This window comes from Dreissena polymorpha, chromosome 11 (genome assembly GCF_020536995.1).
Source record: "Dreissena polymorpha isolate Duluth1 chromosome 11, UMN_Dpol_1.0, whole genome shotgun sequence".
NCBI classification, from domain to species: Eukaryota; Metazoa; Mollusca; class Bivalvia; order Myida; family Dreissenidae; genus Dreissena; species Dreissena polymorpha.
This window is the reverse complement of record NC_068365.1, coordinates 54,107,446-54,115,643: the sequence shown is the minus strand read 5'-3', so window position 1 is coordinate 54,115,643 and position 8,198 is coordinate 54,107,446. Positions and strand designations below refer to the sequence as shown.

At 33.3% G+C, this 8,198-nt stretch overlaps 1 long non-coding RNA gene across 1 annotated transcript; it reads right to left on the bottom strand.

Moving 5' to 3' along the window:
• Positions 1 to 2,898: 2,898 nt before the first annotated feature.
• LOC127851288 (uncharacterized) lies at positions 2,899 to 7,995 on the bottom strand. The gene is made up of 3 exons (XR_008035722.1): positions 7,970 to 7,995; positions 3,473 to 3,774; positions 2,899 to 3,010 (listed from the first exon to the last, which is right to left on the bottom strand). It is a non-coding gene; the product is annotated as an uncharacterized LOC127851288 (long non-coding RNA).
• Between the last annotated feature and the right edge of the window lie 203 nt (positions 7,996 to 8,198).

The window sequence follows — 8,198 nt, the reverse complement described above, 5'->3', positions numbered from 1 at the left end:
ATTTTATTTACGGGTATTTTTTTCAGCATTAATGTAGTTCATTGTACGAATGTATGGATCGGGATAAAGTATGTATGGTTAGTTATGCAGTTAAATGGTAAGTTACGGAGAAGTTGCTTAATTCTAAATAATATATCACTTTGCCTCTCAAATGGTTTGTTATGATATAAAAAATATATCACTTTGCCTCTCAAATGGTTAGTTATGATATAAAATTATATCATTTTGCCACTCAAATGATAAAGTTACATGCTTCTTAATTTAAAAAAAATATATATTATTTTGCCACTCAAATGGTAAAGTTAGCATGTTGTCCTTCAAACGGGCGTATCTTGTCACAGTTTGGCATTCGTGTTACTTATGAAATTAAAACTCAAACTTGCGAAGAAATTAAGTACATTAACGCTTTTTATTGCTATATTGGTAGTTAACTGTCGCAAACATTGTACATGTTGATATTACGATATACATTTAGGTGAGGTAATCGAATACACGCGTATCTAGGTACATGCAACCTCTTCGAATGTTGAACAGGTATCCTCTCCGTAAACCTAAGCGTTATCATATTTACATGTTTAAAAAAAAGCAAATAACATATTTATCGTGTAATGCTTACTAAATCTGTGTGAGTGTTTACTCCGAGATCCCTTTGATAAATTATATCAGGTAACATTTAAAAATCGTTTCCAAGTATATGAAAACATATGTATTTCAGTAATAAATTGATATTCAATGTGTAATTATAAATAACTTAATTCAGCCGTTTCTTCATCTTACCGTAAGAAATTTAACCTTGTTAAGATCAAAGTAAGAATGATGGATTGTTTAAGAGCAACGACACATTTCCGTTTAATTTTTTAATAAGCTCAGTTCTACGGTGACATCAGGGTAGCATTTGAAGTACTTTTAAGAGAATAACATGTATTGGCAAGTTTATTTCATTATAATGTGTTTATTATATAGAGAAAAATATTGTATTGGTAAAAGTCATATTGATTGCGCTTCGTTGTGTTTGATTCTTACGCCATGTTTTTTGTTATATAGGCATATTTATTCACAAATTCATCACGATTTATGTGTGATTCTGCCAAACTTTTCTATAGTTGACATTCACACACACGCATAACGATTGTACGATTCTCAATAATATCAAGTAAATAAATCAAGTAAAACGAGATTATTTTTATCATAGTATGAATGCTGAAAATTCTTCATTTTTTTCAGGAAGGAACCAAACAGGTTATTAGGCCATATTGTGTTAATATTTCCAAATACGTCGGAGTATAATAAGGTTAAAGCGTGAATTCAATAAGCCAGTAAACCGTTTGGTTACTGACATCTTTTACACACTATGTTTCATATGATGACAAATATATGTAATTCTAAAGCGTCGGTGGCTTTATGTACGGAATGGTCGCCAACACGTCAATGTTATTGAAGTCAAATCCTAACGATCGCTTAATTATACGACGCTGTTCGGATCGGACAACATTAAACAATATAGGGCGTGTTTTGTTATATATTCTTAATCAATTGCGAGTTTCGACGTGCGTGTTCAAAGCTATGACAACAGGTTAAACATTTTCGATTTTTATGAGCCACTTGCAATAAGAACAAGAGATGTGTTTGTCAGAAACACAATGCCCCCTATTGCGCCGCTTTGAAATAAAATTTCAATATATCATTTGGTAGGTTTACAAATTATCTCCCTTTTAAAGCTTTTTACTTCCCTTGAAGTGTGTTTGTTTACTTTTTAACTTGAATGATTACCTTGACCTTGACCTTTCACCACATAAAATGTGCAGCTTCATGAGATACACATGCATGTCAAATATCAACATGCTATCTTCAATATTGCAAAAGTTATGGCCAATGTTAAAGTTTTCGGACGGAGGCACAGACTGACAGACGGACAGTTCAACTGCTATATGCCACCCTAACGGGGGCATACAAATACTTTTATATGTTTTCAAGAATATCTCTCCTAATTGTAATTTTGGAATTGCATTTATGCAATGAGATATTTATCTTAAACATATATTATTATAATAACTCAGAAACGTATATATATATATATATATATATATATATATATATATATATATATATATATATATATATATATATATATTCACACATATGACCAGTTACGGGGTCTCTGATTTAGACATAGGTCATGGGGTTCCCACTTTAAATACATGTATCTCCATACCCTTTTTTATCCGATATTAACATGAATTAAGGTATATAAGGGTACCTTATATATTGTTATTTATGAACACGCCATTTATTTAACGTCTTATACAAGGAAATATATAGCGAACTTATTTGCGAGGTATATACAATTTCAATTTCAGACGTGATTGTGGTTTTCGATTTAAGACCTTATTGTGAGATTTGATTGCATTACCTCCCCTACACCCCCCTCATAGTAATTAAAGGAGCCTAGAATGCGGGGTTGTATATAGACCCCGTTTTTTATATTGACCTCGTAAGTACAGTCTGAAAACTACCGAGACCGCGTAACTGGCACTATATATTGGTATATATATATATATATATATATATATATAGTTCACGTAATGATGTCTTAGCAAAAACATACACGCATACTATATTTAAAATTCTTATTCTGAGCATACAAGCCAAATAGCCTAATTACAGTGTCAGTGTGTGTTCCCCTCTTTTGTTCGCTGATTGATTATATAATTAATCTTGTACTTAATACTGGTTGATAGTATGTCAAGATTGTTGCCATAATTGCATGATAATAAATAGTGTAAAATTGAATGCATGCCACAAACATCAGCCCCTTTATGTTGAGTTTTTAATTGTTATCTGTTTCGCCCAAAACAATATGTTGTCTTCAATAAATTTAATTAAATAAATAACACCAAGTTGATGTCCGATTTAGTTTATTCATTGATTTTTACAACAATATATGAACGTCAATCACATGGAAAGGTTTTCTGTATGTTTGGCAAACTATGGTATAGGTAGATACGCTTCTCTGAAAAGAAAACAAGTCCATTTTTACCGTATTAACAATAAAATAAAAGTTTTGTGATAGAACCACTCCGATTGGGTACGCCTGTCATCAAACTTCAAGGATACTTAATGGCTCAAAGCAAAGGAAAATTGAGACAACTTGAAATTGATCTAAATTTAAAAAGGTGAATGAAACTTAACAACCTGCCGACTGTTGCTGCATATAACTTTGTAATAAGCAGCCACTGCAGATCTTTTCACTACATGCGCTCATTGTTACGTTCTGTTGGTATTCATTACATTACACATCAGACACTTTAGACATGTTAAATAGTGTTTGAGTGTTTAAACATATTTGTATTGCAATTATTTATTTTTAGTTTAAGCTTTGTTCCACACAAACAAACGTACAATACCAAACAAAATTATCAATTTACTAATGATCTCTATGCTAATTAGTTAAACAGAAATGAAGGTATCACACCTTTAAGGACAACTTCATTACAATGTTTATTTGCCATATCCATAATCGTCATATCCATAATCGCCATATCCATAATCGCCCCATCCTCCGAAAAGTTTTCCTAGCCATCCACCATAATAGTTGTCATTGTATCCGGGGTAGCCATAGTTTCCGGAGTTGCCATAGTTTCCGGGGTAGCCATAGTTTCCGTCATATCCGTAATCATAGTATCGGGCGTTTGCTGCCGGAGCAATGGCCAGAAGAACTGCGGCCGCCACTAACAAACACATCAGGTGTTTTGTATTCATCTTCTGGGATCGTTACTGGAGAAGTTAAATAGAAAAACTGAAGAAACATATTGTAAAAAGATTATTAAAAAAAAATAAACTTAATATGTTAAAGCAATAGTAAACAGCACTTAAAATGGTGTGGTGTGGGGAAAAATAATTATACACAACCGTCTTAGTTGAAAATAATGAAACAGATTTGATAATCCAAAATAAGAGAGCCAACATCAAGTAATGCATAATATTTAATAATTCAAACACTGAAAAGGTATCTCAAATGCCGTACTCATGGAATCATAAGCATTGAAATAAGACTTAGTAGACTTTTGTATACACTGGCAGTCAAATATGTTTAAAGTTGATATGCAGTCATTGACGTCCGAATGCAAAAACCTGTGAGTCATGTATCAAGTTTGCACATAAAACCTCAAAAATGTGCTTTGGAAAGCAAACATAATTCAATTGAAATTGTTTACCAAGACGTTAAAACCGAAGGACAATATCGGGCACAAGAACTGAATTTGAGAAATGTGTAAGTATGTAACGTGTTTTCCCACAATTTTGTGTTGTATCTTTGCATATGGTTGACATAATTCTTTCCATGGAATTTATATTTTACAGTTAATGAACAGTTATTATTATACAAAATCCTATAAAAAAATATCCAATAGTATGTGCTCGCCGAAACATTTATTATATAAATAACACAAACGTGTTCCTCTTGCCACTATGGGAAACAAATAAGATTGAATAAATGAAGGGGAACCATTACCGTACCAGTTCTTATTGACCTTTAACGAAACACACACCTATATATACAAGACAGTCCGTAGTTTGTATACGTTTCTAATAAATTATTTATGATGAAACCAACAACCCTTAAGGTATGTAATATATGGTTATATATTACCCACAAATATATATTGTAGTCGAAATACATGTCTATTTAAAATAGGTTATGCTATAAGTTTTAAAAGTGTAAGGTGTGTGTTAAATTGCTCATGAGTAAAGTAATGGTATTTGGCAACAATGCTGATAAAAAACTTTTCTCAATTAGATTATTAACAGACTAACGCGCATCAAATAATAGTTCTCTCCAAAACATCTGAATGATTACTTCCAGATTTCGAAATATGTAAAACGTAAAGAGCTCGTTACAAATGGTAATATATATCCAAAAATATAAAACAATTTTGTTAATTGTCCAAGATATGGATATTTAACGTACAGCGAAAACACCACAACACACGTATTCGAGTGAACTCATTACTTGTATCTCAGTTCACATGGCTATTATCAAACAGGCATATGGGTCATTGTCACGTGTTACGTGCATTAACTGATCACGCAACGTTGACACAGATTCAAATGTATACCCCTTCTTTTAGGAGCATTCTATTCCATGTTTAAATTAATGACGAAAGTCAACATTCGAATTAATGTACACATTTCGTGTCCCCAATAATTTGCAGTTTCCGGTGTAGACCGTTGTGTTATGTTCGTCAATATACATTAATCATATATTCATTAAATAATTTTCTACACGTTTGCATAAACTATATGTCCAGTGAATTCTAATTCTTAAAGAATTATGATCCGCAAAGGCGCTTCCTGTATAAATTTGGCTTTCGCCCCGTTGGTCCGTCACATACTGGCTCCGGACAGATAAGCGGATGTAAGTGAGGCGGATTGCGTGTGATAGAACGGAATTTATTTGGATGTAGCTTCGGTGGTTTTGGCGACGTCGGCGGTGTTGTCCGATTTGACCAATGTTTCTAGGGACAGGGAAGATTTGCGACAGGGGAACCTGGGGAGGCGTCTGTTAGTAATGAGGTTGGTCTTACTGTTTTGTACAGTCAAGACGTTTTCTTTTGACAGTTTAATTTCTAAAGTGGTGGATACCGGCTAATCCACATATAGTTTTTGAATACTATTTATTATGATCCTTTGATATAATACACTATGATGTTAGTGTGTATAAATGGACGGCACGTCTTTGTTTTTTTGTAAAAGACTGCTGCGCCCAAACATTAATATTCTTAAGCAATACGAACAACGTCGTTCTGTGAAATTTAATGAAACGGTAAAGAGTAAAAGCAAATGGTATGATACGTAATAAAAGCTTTCCTTCAGAGTTTGAAGCTCTTAAATAAAGTCTAAAACGGGAAAATACATCAATTTTAAGCGACATTTTTCGTTAACAACATTTAGTTTAATGAGCATGTGATTAAAAAAAAGATAACTTAGATACAACAACTTGTGCATTTGACAATATGACAATTTTATTATCGCGATTCCTTTTGATCTGATACGTATTTGCTCAAGACCATTAAGGAAACATAAAATAAAAATGTATATGTTCACGTACGTTTCTTTGCAAAAATTATATGATAGACTCATATTTAATTTTTATTCTTTCGACAATGGTACTGTTCAAAGCATGTCGGTAGTAATCACCTGGTATTAAGAAAATTTTAAAAGCCATCAGCCTATTCTTAATCAAAGTACTGACAGTACTGATGTGACGATGCTTTTGAAGAGGATGGAAATAAAAGCATCAATTTAAGTTTATCTACATCACCAAAATTGTGTATGTGGGTACGAAAATTTTGGGTACGAACCAAAACTGGGTACGAAAATTGTGGGCTACAAAAATTATGCCAAAAAAATTGGGTACAAAATGCTTCGCAGCATCGTCAAATATGACCTATTATTGATCTGACAAATAGCGTGAAGTCACAGGTAGGTTTACAATTTAACAGACAATCTCTTGCACGACGGTCACATTACATTCACCTCTGTGTTTGGCTCAGAACGGAGTATTGTTATAAAAGCGTCTCATTCATGTCATGATCATTCCAAGCGTTCATCATTGAGGTTACAGTATACTAAACAATCTCTTGCACGACGGTTACATTGCATTAACTGCATTAACGAAAACCATCTCATACCATGATATCTTATATCAGTCTTAATTCATTATTATATTAAATTGATATGTTTTTTATGTTAAGAAACCAACATACATACACACGTCGAAGCAATTCCTAACGTCACTCAATAAAAAAATATGTTCAATTGTTTACATTTGTGAAGTGCATGGAATGATTCCATCTGCGTAAATGGGCGATAAAATAGTTCCAAAGAGTTGCATTAAAACTCGCAAGTTTTTGCACGAATTATCGTACATTTAAAAGTCATATTTCTTAATTTAATGCATGCGATCTTAAATATCCACTCAAATATACATTGAATGCGTTTGTTCATTTTAACCTATTTGGTAGACAAAATGGCATGCTGAGCCTTACGCAGAGTTGTATGTGATAGCAAGGAACGACAACTCTGCGTGGAGATTGTTTAACAGACGGTAGAAACAAACTATCGTGGCAGTTCGTGTTTAAGATGTATTCAGCCAAGTCCCCACGACAAGTCGTGTATTTCACGGATCATGCTCGCGGCCCAGTGTGTTATTGTTTCCAAAGTCCCATATCTAATTGCAGGTGTGGGCGTATGGGTCTCAACAACCCGCAGGCAAAAAACAAATCTTGATAAAGTAATGCTTATTTCCCTAAAACCCGATGTTCCCGACAAATATTTGAAATATTTAAATAAATCGTTTCGCTACAATTACACTCAACTAGTTGTAATTTACAGAAGGTGTACCCATGAAATAGCAAAATGCTATCTTCAACCAAGGCTGCATATAGCAAAAGCACAAGCATAATGTTCAATGCCACAAATTGACCATAATATTAAACATGTACATGCCCTTTAGAAAAATAAAATAATTAGTAGTTTAAAACTACCACATCAGTCGTTGTTTAAAAAATCATCCGTCAAATCGTCCTTTTGTATGAGTTTACTTTCTATCGTTTTATTAAGAAGCAATTAATTTAACCCATTTATGCCCAGTGGACTCTCCCGTCCTCCTAAATTCGATCAATTTATTTCCGAAATTAGGGATGTCTATAATATTTAATTCTATACTTAGAATAGTTCTTACATAAAAATTCTTTTAAGCAAACAGCGTAGACCCAGATGAGACGCCGCATCATGCGGCGTCTCATCTGGGTCTACGCTGTTTGCCAAGGCCTTTTTCTAGACGCTAGGCATAAATGGGTTAATTTGTTAATTCTAAGATAGAGATTGATACAGTATAAATGTCATACAAACTGCGAATTAAATACTAACTATCATTGAAAGCAAATGAAAGTGAATAAACAAGACTCACCTTTGTCGTTTCTCGGAGAATTCTGAGCAGTTGGTAATGAAACTAAAATGCAGACGTTTATATACCTGACGAATTTTGCGCGTTCAAAGTCCACCTCATCAACTAACAAGCTTAAATTGCAACATGCGGAGAATTTACATATTGCAGCTTATATGTAATCGAGTATATACAGATTTTCTCTATTTTCGGTTAATCCAATAACAAGAGTCATTACTGATGCACGTGTATT